This window comes from Lepidochelys kempii, chromosome 3 (genome assembly GCF_965140285.1).
Source record: "Lepidochelys kempii isolate rLepKem1 chromosome 3, rLepKem1.hap1, whole genome shotgun sequence".
Taxonomy (NCBI): Eukaryota; Metazoa; Chordata; order Testudines; family Cheloniidae; genus Lepidochelys; species Lepidochelys kempii.
In genome coordinates this window covers 3707117-3718828 of record NC_136382.1, presented here as the reverse complement: position 1 = coordinate 3718828, position 11712 = coordinate 3707117, and the positions used below count along the sequence as shown (strand labels likewise).

Below are 11712 nucleotides of genomic sequence, written 5' to 3'. Positions count from 1 at the left end.
CCACCCCCTGCAGCCAGAGAAGCTGCCTGTACCCCTGTTTGCCCCCAGTCCCTGAGCACCCACGGAGTTGGCGCCCATGATTACGAAACACAGAAAGAGAGCGAGCTCTACCCCCAAAGAAAAACCCTGAGACGGCGTCAGCAGTGACCATCTCGAGCGATGGTCCAAAGGGAAAAGGGGTCAGCGGGGTAGACAGAAAGGGGACAGACAAAATAAGGAGGACGGGAAAGGTACCAATGTTGTCCCCTATCGCAATGAACAGAGAAAAGCTTTTGACCCAGGCAGGAATTGGCTGTGGAGAGAATTGCTGCAATATGAGCCTAGGGATCAGGGGAACCGGCTGCCTACCACAGAACTGCTCCAAGAATTGGCAAGTCATGAGGGGACGGTACCTAGGGCTCCTGCACCTCCTAAAGATTCAGATTAGGGAGGCTGGGCGCTCTCAGTTTCCCCAGCATCAGCACGAAATCCTGCTGGTTTGATGACACATTTAGATCAAGATACCTGGGGAAGACCCACAGTTTATGTGGAGTTTAATAAGGGAGCATTGGGACAAAAGATGGTGGATACAGGTGCCACGTATTCATTAATTAGCACTAAGAACCAGAATTTGTTTGGACTATCTGCAACAACAAAAATGTCGCAAGGATTTAATGAGGCAGAAAGCAAAGTCCCATTTAGCCCTCCAATTCAATTTCGGAGAGGGACAAAACAAGGAATAGAGCAGTTTGGTCTAATACAGTGGTTCTCAATCAGGGGTACTTGTACCCCTGGGGGTCCACAGAGGTAGTCCAGGGGGTACATCACCTTATCTAGATATTTGCCTAGTTTTACAACAGGCTACATAAAAAGCACTATTGAAGTCAGTACAAACTAAAAAGTCATACAGACAGTGACTTGTTTGTACTGCTCTATACACTATACACTGAAATGTGAGTACAATATTTATATCCCAGCTGATTTATTTTATAATTATATGGTAAAATGAGAAAGTAAAAGCAATTTCCCAGGAACAGTGTGCTGAGACACTTTTCTATTTTTATTCGTAAGCAGTTTATTCGTAAGTAGTTTTTAAATGAGGTGAAACTTGGGGTATACAAGACAAATCAGACTCCTGAAAGGGGGACAGGAGTTTGGAAAGGTTGAGAGCCACTGGTCTAATAGAGGTAAATGATAATGGTATTGTAGGAATGGAGGTACTAAAAGACCTCTAAGTAACAGTCAATTTAGTAAATAAAGTATTATGGAAAATGCCTCCAGAACTTTATAGTACACTATGTAAAGAAGCTGATTATTATTGAAGCTGGGTATTTGTTAGCTGCCTTCAAGGCTGCTGAAGAAATAAAATGGCTCAAATGGCCTGCAGAAATATTAGAAATAGCCTAAAAGCACAAGGATGTTTGGGCTACCAGTAAAATTGAGCGTGGAAAAATTGCGGCAGAGGTTCTTATCACCGCACCGGATCCTGCACCTCAAAAACAGTACAAGTATCCTGAAGAAGCAGAAGCTAGCTTAACAGAGACTATACAAAAAGAAAAGGAGGACTTGTGGCACCTTAGAGACTAACCAGTTTATTTGAGCATAAGCTTTCGTGAGCTACAGCTCACTTCATCGGATGCATGCCATGGAAAATACAGTGGGGAGATTTATATACACACAGAACATGAAACAGTGGGGGTTACCGTACACGCCTAGGGCACAAAAGATCCTTGCACCGGCCCTGTTTGGGGGGAGTGTGTGTGCGCCTGAGCGAGCATGTCAGCGCGCTGTCTCTTTAAGGGCATTCAGGAGCCCCCACCCCAGACCCAGAGGCACCAGCACAGACATGCTCCCCCTGACCCCCACCCCAGCTCAGCAGAGACCGGGTCCACGGGTGGGGGGAGGGGGACACCCCAACATCAGCACCCCCACCCCTGCACAGCAGACAGAAGCCGGGGGCGGCTCCAGGGGCTGCGGGGAGGCAGGAGCCGCGGGGGCTGCAGACGGCAATGGAGCAGGGCAGTGGGGGAGGAGGGGCACCCCAGCTTCGGAGCAGTTACCGGGCTGGAGCAGCTGCCCCCCCCCCCCCCCGCAGCTCGGTCCGTCCACCCTCTCCAGACGCTGGCACGCCTGCCTGGCTGCCTCGTTTTCCAACAGGCTACCCAGAAAGCTCGAGTGACGTCTCTACAAACTACAGTTTCATACGGACAATGAATGGCTTGGTGACACTGCCCTGTGTACCAGACACTGAAACATGGGGGGCTGGTGCAGGGAAATAGTTTGCAGGACCCCCCCACACACACCCCTTGCAGAAGGGTGGGCAGAGGGAGGGTGACCATCAGTCTCGTTTTTAACGGGACAGTCCCTTATTTAAGCTCTCTTGCGAGGGCCCCGCCTCTTCTTAAAAAATGGGCAAGTTGTCCCATATTTTCCGCTCCCCCTGCCAGTCTGTCAGTGGTTTGCGCAGCACCAGCTGCCTTCTGTTTGCGGCTGGCTGGCGGGTGAGCACGTGGTATCCTCAGGCCGCGCGCAGAGGCGGGAAGGCACAATGCCAGGTAGGAGAGGCAGCCCTGTGGGATAGAGGGGTAAGGGGTTGTAGGGGGCAGGGAAGGGGTGTATGTCACCCCTCCCCCTGTGAAACCTAAAGCTGGGTTTCTCAATGGGGTTCACCACTGCCAGCCCTTTCAGGCTGTGGGGCTGAAGCCCCGAGTCCAGGTGCCCCTTCCCGCATGTGGGGCTAAGGCCTTCCCCGGCGCCACCCCCCGCTGAAGCCCCTGCACCATAGAATCATAGAATCTCAGGGTTGGAAGGGACCTCAGGATCTAGTCCAACCCCCTGCTCAAAGCAGGACCAATCCCCAACTAAATCATCCCAGCCAGGGCTTTGTCAAGCCTGACCTTAAAAAAACTTCTAAGGAAGGAGATTCCACCACCTCCCTAGGTAACGCATTCCAGTGTTTCACCACCCTCCTAGTGAAAAAGTTTTTCCTAACCCTACCCCCTCAGATTGAAGTCTCCATCCCTGCAGCCTGCTGCGGGGTTGAAGCCCCAGCACTGCCTCCCCGGCTGAATCCCCATCCCTAGCACCCCCACCGCCGGCTGAAGCCCAGATCCCGGGGCTGAAACCCTGATCCTTGACCCCACCCAAGCCATGAGCGGTGGGACTTGAAGCCAAGAGCCAGGGCTAAATCTTGGATCCCTGGTGCTCCCCCAGGCAGAATTGCTCACCCCCAAAGCTGCACTGCAAGTGCAGGGAAGTCCAGGGGGCAGCTCCACCCCCCCGCACACACACACACTGCTCCTTCTCTCCCCCCACCCACCAGATCAGAGGCAAGAAGCTGGTGCCAGGCTGTGCATGCAGGGTAGCTGCTCCTCTGGCTGGAGCCATGGAGCAGGCAGCCGTGGTGCTCCTAGCTCCCAGCCCCTTTGCTCAAGCAGCTGGTAAGAGCTGCCGGGTTGGGGGACCCGGCTCCAGGGCTGGCAGAGCCCTCAGGGAACAGGGACCACAGGAGAGCCCTCCTGGCACACAGCCCCTAGCGACCCCTCTCCCTGCACCCTGAGCTACCCCCTGCCCGCACACAGCCCCTCGGTGCCCCCCTGCCTGCACCCTGAGCTACCCCCTGCCCGCACACAATCCCTACCTACCCCCCTGCCTCTCCAAATGACTTCTCTTTCTGAAACAAAACTAAAGGTAAACATGGGGTAGATTAAGATTTTGCAACCCATGTACACTACAAAATCTTACTGTGCTCACAAGAACATTCTTCTGCAGTCAAATTTACGACAGGGAGCGGTGGTGGCAATTGCTCTGAGCAACCTGAAACAGGGCTAGACTGCAGCCATGGGAAGTTAGTTCAATCTTTACTCCAGAAATGTCAGAGAAGTGTGTATGTTCTTTTACTGATGACCTACAAAAACAATTCATGTCTTTGAAATAAAGACTTCAGTAGCTGACAACAGTCAGGTTATAGGTCAGACATGCGGAGCCGAGTTTTCCATTGCTCACGGTAGCCGTAATGACATTACTCAGCATCTCCAAACAAAAAAACACTCGGGCGCCGAACAAACTAAGTGCAACTCAAGTGTTTCCGAATTTTTTGTTAAGCAAAACACAGAAGCTGATCAAATACATGCAAGTGAGGGACTGTTTACTTACCATTCTGTGCACCAAGGACACAGTTTCAGATCTAGTGATTGTACCTCACAATTGATTAAAAAACTTTACCAACCCAAGTTTTCGTCTGCGCACACAAAATCTGAGGGAATAATCTGCAATGTATTAGCTCCATTATCAACAGAAGAACTGCAGTGTGATGTAGAGAAGTGCTCGTTTATCACGCTTAGCATGGATGCATCAAACCAAAAGGACCAAAAGCTATTCCCTGTTCTCGTGAGCTATTTTCTTCCAATTAGAGGGGTAAAAACAAAAATTGAGTTTTCTTCTCTATCATGTGAAACTTCTGATGTGCAGCGCGCGTGAATTTCTATATCAATTGATGGAGAAACATTCTCAGAGTATGTCTACACTACGAAATTAGGTCGATATTATAGAAATTGATTTTTAGAAGTCGATTTTATACAGTCGATTGCGTATGTCCACACTAAGCGCATTAAGTCGGCGGCGTGCATCCTCACTATCCTGGTTAGCATCGACTTACAGATCGGTGCACTATCGGTAGCTATTCCACAGTTCCCGCAGTCTCTGCTGCCCACTGGAATTCTGGGTTAAGCTCCCAATGCTTGATGGGGCAAAAACATTGTCGCAGGTGGTTTTGTGTACATGTCATCAGTCGCCCCTCCCTCCGTGCAAGCAACGGCAGACAATCGTTTCATGCCTTTTCTTCGTGCAGATGCCAGACCACGGCAAGCGTGCAGTGCACTCAGCTCAGCTCACCGACACCGTGGTAGAGTAGAGAAGGCAAGAAATCTTTATTTGGATGATCCTACACTCCCAAGAAAACGCAAGCCACGGAGACGGCTCGACCACGGAAGCCGTTCTCACACCTACAGTGACCCCAAAGAGTATTTTCATCAAATGTATGTCGGGATCATTGATGCTTGCAAAGCTGCCACTGAACAGAGGTTTTCAACTGACAGCTGTACATTCGCCATAGAATTGGAGAAGCATGTAACTAATGGAGTAAACGGCTCGACACAGGACATCGTCCCAATAAGTGAAGCTTTCCATGGTGACATTAACACGGAGAGGCTCTCTCTTCATTTAGAAATGCTGAGTGATATTTGCAGATCGAGAAATGGCCAGCTTAATTGGGTGAGTGAAGTGAAGCAATTTCTGAAAAAAAACCGAAGGCCTGAGTGACACGTTGTGAGAAGTTACGATTCCCCTGAAATTGTTTTACAGAATTCCGACTACAACCGGCACCGCTGAGCCATCACTCCGGTGCCTGTGCAGACTGAAAGTTTGTTTGCGAACGACAATGAGCCAAGAACGTATAGATCACTTGACCTTTCTGCACACTCATAAGAACTCTACCTCTGAATTGGATATTGCAAATCTCAAGAACCGAACAACGATGAAAAGTGTTTGCTGCCCCGAGTGCTAAATTGTATTTCTGCTGAAATATACGAGCTTTATTCATGTGCTTTATAATATTAGTGTGCATTTTGGAGTTAAAATTTTGTCTGCATGCAAGTTAAATTCTTTTGGTGTACACTTTCAAGCTGTATCTGATCATATGCCACGTTTATATGCAGTCGATCATTTAATTTATTCACATATTATTCATTTTATTTATTGCTTTTATTCTTTTTATTTATGGGGCTATAACTGCCATTCATTATTGTATATCATATAATTCATTTCATGGTCTGTCTTTGTTGCTGCTCTAAATACTGTTAATGCTCCTGGTTGTTTTGCACTTAAATGCTAGTTTAATTATTTAAATCCAGTATTTGCACAGTCAGTGCAGCCAGGCACAGAACTGTGTCATTTTACCTGAAAACTAAAAGGCCTTGTCTACACTACGAACTTAGGTGGAATTTATAGAAGTCGGTTTTGTAGAAATCGTTTTTATACAGTCGATTGTGTGTGTCCCCACACAAATGCTCCAAGTGCATGTAGTCGGCGGAGTGTGTCCACAGTACTGAAGCAACCGTCCACTATTGGAGCGTTGCACTGTGGGTGGCTATCCCACAGTTCCTGCAGTCTCCGCTGCCCATTTGAAGTCTGGGTAGAAATCCCAATGCCTGATGGGGCTAAAACATTGTTGCGGGCAATTCTGGGTACATATTGTCAGGCCCCCCCTTCCCTCCCTCCCTCCCTCCCTCCCTCCATGAAAGCAACGGCACGCCTTTTTTTCTGGGTTCCCTGTGCAGATACCATACCACGGCAAGCATGGAGCCCGCTCAGCTAACCGTCACCATATGTCTCCTGGGTGCTGGCAGACGCGGTACTGCATTGCTACACAGCAGCAGCTCATTGCCTTTTGGCAGCAGACAGTGCGGTATGACTGGTAGCTAACATTAACGTAGTCCAGGGTGCTCTTTTAACCGACCTCGATGAGGTCAGGGGTGCCTGGGCAAACATGGGAGTGGCTCAGCCAGGTCATTACCCTTTTAAGTTTCGTCTCATGGCGATTCAGTCCTATCGGCAGTCCTAGTGCACCGACTTTTAATGAGCAGTCAGGAGAAGACAATGGCCAGCAGTCATACTGAACTGTCTTCTGCTGAGAACCCAGGAGATAACGATGGCTAGCGGACGTACAGCACAGTCTGCTGCCAGCAAGATGTATAAAGATGCATGAAGTGGATCAAAACAAGAAATAGACCAGATTTGTTTTGTATTCATTTTCTCCTCCCTTCCTCCATCCCTCCGTGAAATCAACGGCCTGCTAAACCCAGTTTTGAGTTCTATCCTTGAGGTTTAGAATTCTATCCTTGATGGGTCCATTCTGTTTCTCGCAAAGCCACCCCCTTTGTTGATTTTAATTCCCTGTAAGGCAACCCTGTAAGCCATGTTGTCGGTCGCCTCTCCCGCCGTCAGAGCAACGGCAAACAATCGTTTCGCGCCCTTTTCCCTGGATTGCCCGAGGAGGAGCAGACGCCATAGCACAGAAAGCATGGAGCCCGTTCAGCTCACCGCAGCAGTTATGACCACTGTAAACACCTTGCGCATTACCGTGCAGATTATGCAGAACCAGCACCTGAAAAACCAGGCGAGGAGGCAATGGAAGCGCGGTGATGAGGACATGAACACACTTTTCTCTAAAACCGCGTTCCCCCGCAATTTGGAGACAGGCTCATGATGTGGAACGCCGATTCTGGGCCTGGGAAACAAGCACAGACTGGTGGGACTGCATAATGTTGCGGGTCTGGGATGATTCCCAGTGGCTCCGAAACTTTCGCATGCATAAGAGCACTTTCATGGAACTTTGTGACTTGCTTTCCCCTGCCCTGAAGCGCAAGGATACCAAGCTGAGAGCAGCCCTCACAGTTCACAAGCGAGTGGCAATAGCCCTGAGGAAGCTTGCAACACCAGACAGCTACCCGTCAGTCGGTAATCAAATTGGAGTTGGCAAATCTACTGTGGGGGTTGCTGTGATGCAAGTAGCCAACACAATCATTGAGCTGCTACTATCAAAGGTAGCGACTTTGGGAAATGTGCAGGTCATAGTGGATGGCTTTGCTGCAATGGGATTCCCTAACCGTGGTGGCGCTATAAATGGAACGCATATCCCTATCTTGAGACCGGACCACCAGGGCAGCCAGTACATAAACCGCAAGGGGTACTTTTCAGTGGGTGCTGCAAGCACTGGTGGATCACAAGGGACGTTTCACCAACATGAACGTCGGATTGCCGGGAAAGGTTCATGACGCTCACGTCTTCAGGAACTCTGGTCTGTTTAAACGGCTGCAGGAAGGGATTTACTGCCCAGACCAGAAAATAACTGTTGGGGACGTTGAAATGCCTATAGTTATCCTTGGGGACCCAGCCTATCCCTTAATGCCATGACTCATGAAGCCGTACACAGGCAGCCTGGACAGTAGTCAGGAGCTGTTCAACTACAGGCTGAGCAAGTGCAGAATGGTGGTAGAATGTGCATTTGGACGTTTAAAGGCGCGCTGGCGCAGTTTACTGACTCGCTCAGACCTCAGCGAAAACAATATTCCCATTGTTATTGCTGCTTGCTGTGTGCTCCACAATCTCTGCCAGAGTAAGGGGGAGACGTTTATGGCGGAGTGGGAGGTTGATGCAAATCGCTTGGCCGCTGAATATGTGCAGCCAGACACGAGGGTGGTTAGAAGAGCACAGCAGGAAGCACTGCACATCAGAGAAGCTCTGAAAACCAGTTTCATGACTGGCCAGGGTACTGTGTGACATTTCTGTTTTGTTTCTCCTTGATGAAAACCCGCCTCCTTGGTTGCCTCTAAATTCCCTGTAAGCCACCCGCCCTCCCCCCTTCGATCACAGCTTGCTTGCAAAGGAAATAAAGTCACTATCGTTTAAAAAACATGTATTTTTTAATAATTGATGTATAAAAATAGGGAGATAACTCACAAGGTAGCCTGGGTGGGGTGTGGAAGGAGGTTAGGAGGGTAAGAGGGAAGGAAAAGATCACTTTAAAACTTGTTGAATGCCAGCCTTCTGGGGTGGAGTGGTTGGGTGCCTGGAGCCTCCCCCCACCCCGCGTTCTTGGGCATCTGGGTGAGGAGGCTATTGAGCTTGGGGAGGAGGGAGTGTGGTTAAACAGGGGCTGCAGCAGCAGTCTGTGATCCTGCTGCCGTTCATGAACCTCCACCAGACGCCAGAGCATGTCCGTTTGATCCCGCAGTAGCCACAGCATTGCCTCATGCCTCCTCTGATCTTCCTGCCACCACCTCTCCTCACGTTCATTGGCCACCATCCTGTACTCTGCTACTGTGTCCCTCCACACATTCTGCTGAGCTCTGTCAGTGCCGGACGACTGCATGAGCTCAGAGAACATGTCATCGCGCGTGCGTTTTTTTTGCCGCCTTATCTGAGAGAGCCTTTGGGACGGAGGAGGGAGGCTTGAAACATTTGCAGCTGTGGGAGGAAAAAAAGGGAGTGAAGTGTTTAAAAAGATACATTTTACAGAACAATGGCTATACTCTTTCACGGTGAACAACACTATTCACATTACATAGCACATGTGATTTTGCATCTTATATTGAGTGCCTACAGCTTTGGTGTTAGAGATCACGCATGCAGGGCCAGGCAACAGAATTTGGCTTGCAGGCGGCCAAGGTAAGCCATAGTCTTTCAGCTTCTGCAACCTTCATAACAGCAGCACCCTCCTCTCCCATACCAAGCAAAGCCCGTTGAGTTGGCCATTTACAGCTGCAGTTTTCCTGTTAACGTGCAGCAGCAGAAACCAAACTACCCCCCTCCATCCAATTCTCTGGGATGATCGCTCTTCCCCTCCCCCCACCACCTCGTTGGTATCAGGGAAGATCCCTGCTAGCCAAACGCGAACAGCTCAGGGCCAATGCCCACCCACCCCCCCACTGCCCGCAGCATGGCTAACTGCAGAGAAGATTTCTTTTCAGCCACAGGCAAACAGCTTAGTAGGAACGGGCACCTCTGAATGTCCCCTTAATCAAATTCCCCTATTTCAACCAGGTTACCATGAATGATATCACTCTCCTGAGGAAAATACAGAGAGAGAAAGAACGGATGTTGCTTGAATGCCAGCAAACACCGGGACCATATGCTGCCAGGCCTTCTCATGCAATGATATCAGATTACTTGCTACTAGCATGGCGTGGTAAAGTGTCCTACCATGGAGGACGGAATAAGGCTGCTCTCCCCAGAAACCTTCTGCAAAGCCTTTTAGAGTACCTCCAGGAGAGCTTCATGGAGATGTCGCTGGAGGATTTCCGCTCCATTCCCAGACACGTTAACAGACTTTTCCAGTAGTATTAATGGCCACAAATATATCCCAAGACCTCAGGGCTACTTAATCATTAAAAAACACTTGCTTTTATAACATGTATTATATTTAAAAAGGTACACTCACCAGAGGTCCCTTCTCCGGCTTCGTTGGGTTGGGAGGGTATTTCAGTCAGGGTGATAAAAAGATCCTGGCAGTCAGGGAGAACGGTGTACTGTGTGCTCTCCCCAAGCTCGTCCTAATCCTCCTCATCTTCCCCATCTTCAAAATCCTCAGGCATGGCGGAGAGTACCCCATCATCGGAGTCCACAGACGGGGGTGGGGTAGTGGTGGCCGCCCCCCCTAGAATCATATGCAACTCAGCGTAGAAGCAGTATGTCTGGGGCTCTATCCCGGAGCGTCCGTTTGATTCTTTGGTTTTCTGGTACGCTTGTCTGAGCTCCTTAGGTTTCACTCGGCACTGTGATGCGGCCCTGCTGTAGCTTCTGTCCCTCATGGCCTCGGAGATTTTTTGAAATGTTTTGGCATTTCATCTTTTGGAACGTAGTTCGATAGCACGGATTCCTCTCCTCATACAGCGATCAGATACAGTACCTCCCGTTCGGTCCACGCTGGAGCTCTTTTTCGATTCTGGGACTGCATGGTGACCTGTGCTGATGAGCTCGCCTGGCTAAACAGGAAATGAGATTCAAAAGTTCCCGGGGCTTTTCCTGTACACCTGGCCAGTGCATCCAAGTTTGGGGTGCTGTCCAGAGCGGTCACAATGTGGGATAGCTCCTGGAGGCCAATAGCTATCTTGCATACCTTCGAATTGCGTCCACACTAACCCTAATTCAAAACGGCAATGTCGATTTCAGCGCTAATCCCCTCATTGAGGAGGAGTACAGAAATCTGTTTTAAGAGCCCTTTATGTCGAAAAAATGGCTTCGTTGTGTGGACGGGTGCAGGGTTAATTCGGATTTAACGCTGCTAAAACCAACATAAACTCGTAGTGTAGACCAGGCCTTAGAAGAACATCGCAAAAGAAGGGGCTATATTTTGTTTTAATTTTAGAAAATATTTGCTTTTGAGGGTTATTGATCCAAGAGTGCTTGGTTGTTTCCATATTCAAAAGAGCTGGGTCATTATCATGTATAGACAGGAACAATACAGTCATAGACTTTAAGGTCAGAAGGGACCATTATGATCGCCTAGTCTGACCTCCTGCACAACACAGGCCACAGAATCTCACCCACCCACTCCTGTAATAAACCCCTAACCTATATCTGAGCAACTGAAGTCCTCAAATCGTGGTTTAAAGACTTCAAGGTGCAGAGAATCCTCCAGCAAGTGACCCCATGCCCCACGCTGCAGAGGAAGGCGAAAAACCCGCAGGGCCTCTGCCAATCTGCCCTGGAGGAAAATTCCTTCCCGACCCCAAATATGGCGATCAGCTAAACCCTGAACATGTGGGCAAGACTCACGAGCTAGATACTATAGAGAATTCTTTCCTGGGTAACTCAGATCCCACCCCATCTAACATCCCATCACAGGTCACTCGGCATTTTTACCACTAATAGTCAAACGGCAATTAATTGCCAAAATTAGGCTATCCCGTAATACCATCCCCTCCATAAACTTATCAAGCTTAGTCCTGAAACCAGATATGTCTTTTGCCCTCACTGCTCCCCTTCAAAGGCTATTCCAGAACTACATTCCTCGGATGGTTAGAAACCATCTAATTTAATAATTCGTCTAATTTCAAGTCTAAACTTCCTGATGGCCAGTTTATATCCATTTGTTCTTGTGTCCACATTGGTACTGAGCTTGAATAATTCCTCTCCCTCCCTGGTATTTATCCCTCTGATATATTTGTAGAGAGC

The 11712-nt window shown here is 49.1% G+C and overlaps 1 pseudogene; it reads right to left on the bottom strand.

Moving 5' to 3' along the window:
- Positions 1-410: 410 nt before the first annotated feature.
- Positions 411-10492, bottom strand: LOC144930375 (uncharacterized; annotated as a pseudogene).
- Positions 10493-11712: the final 1220 nt, after the last annotated feature.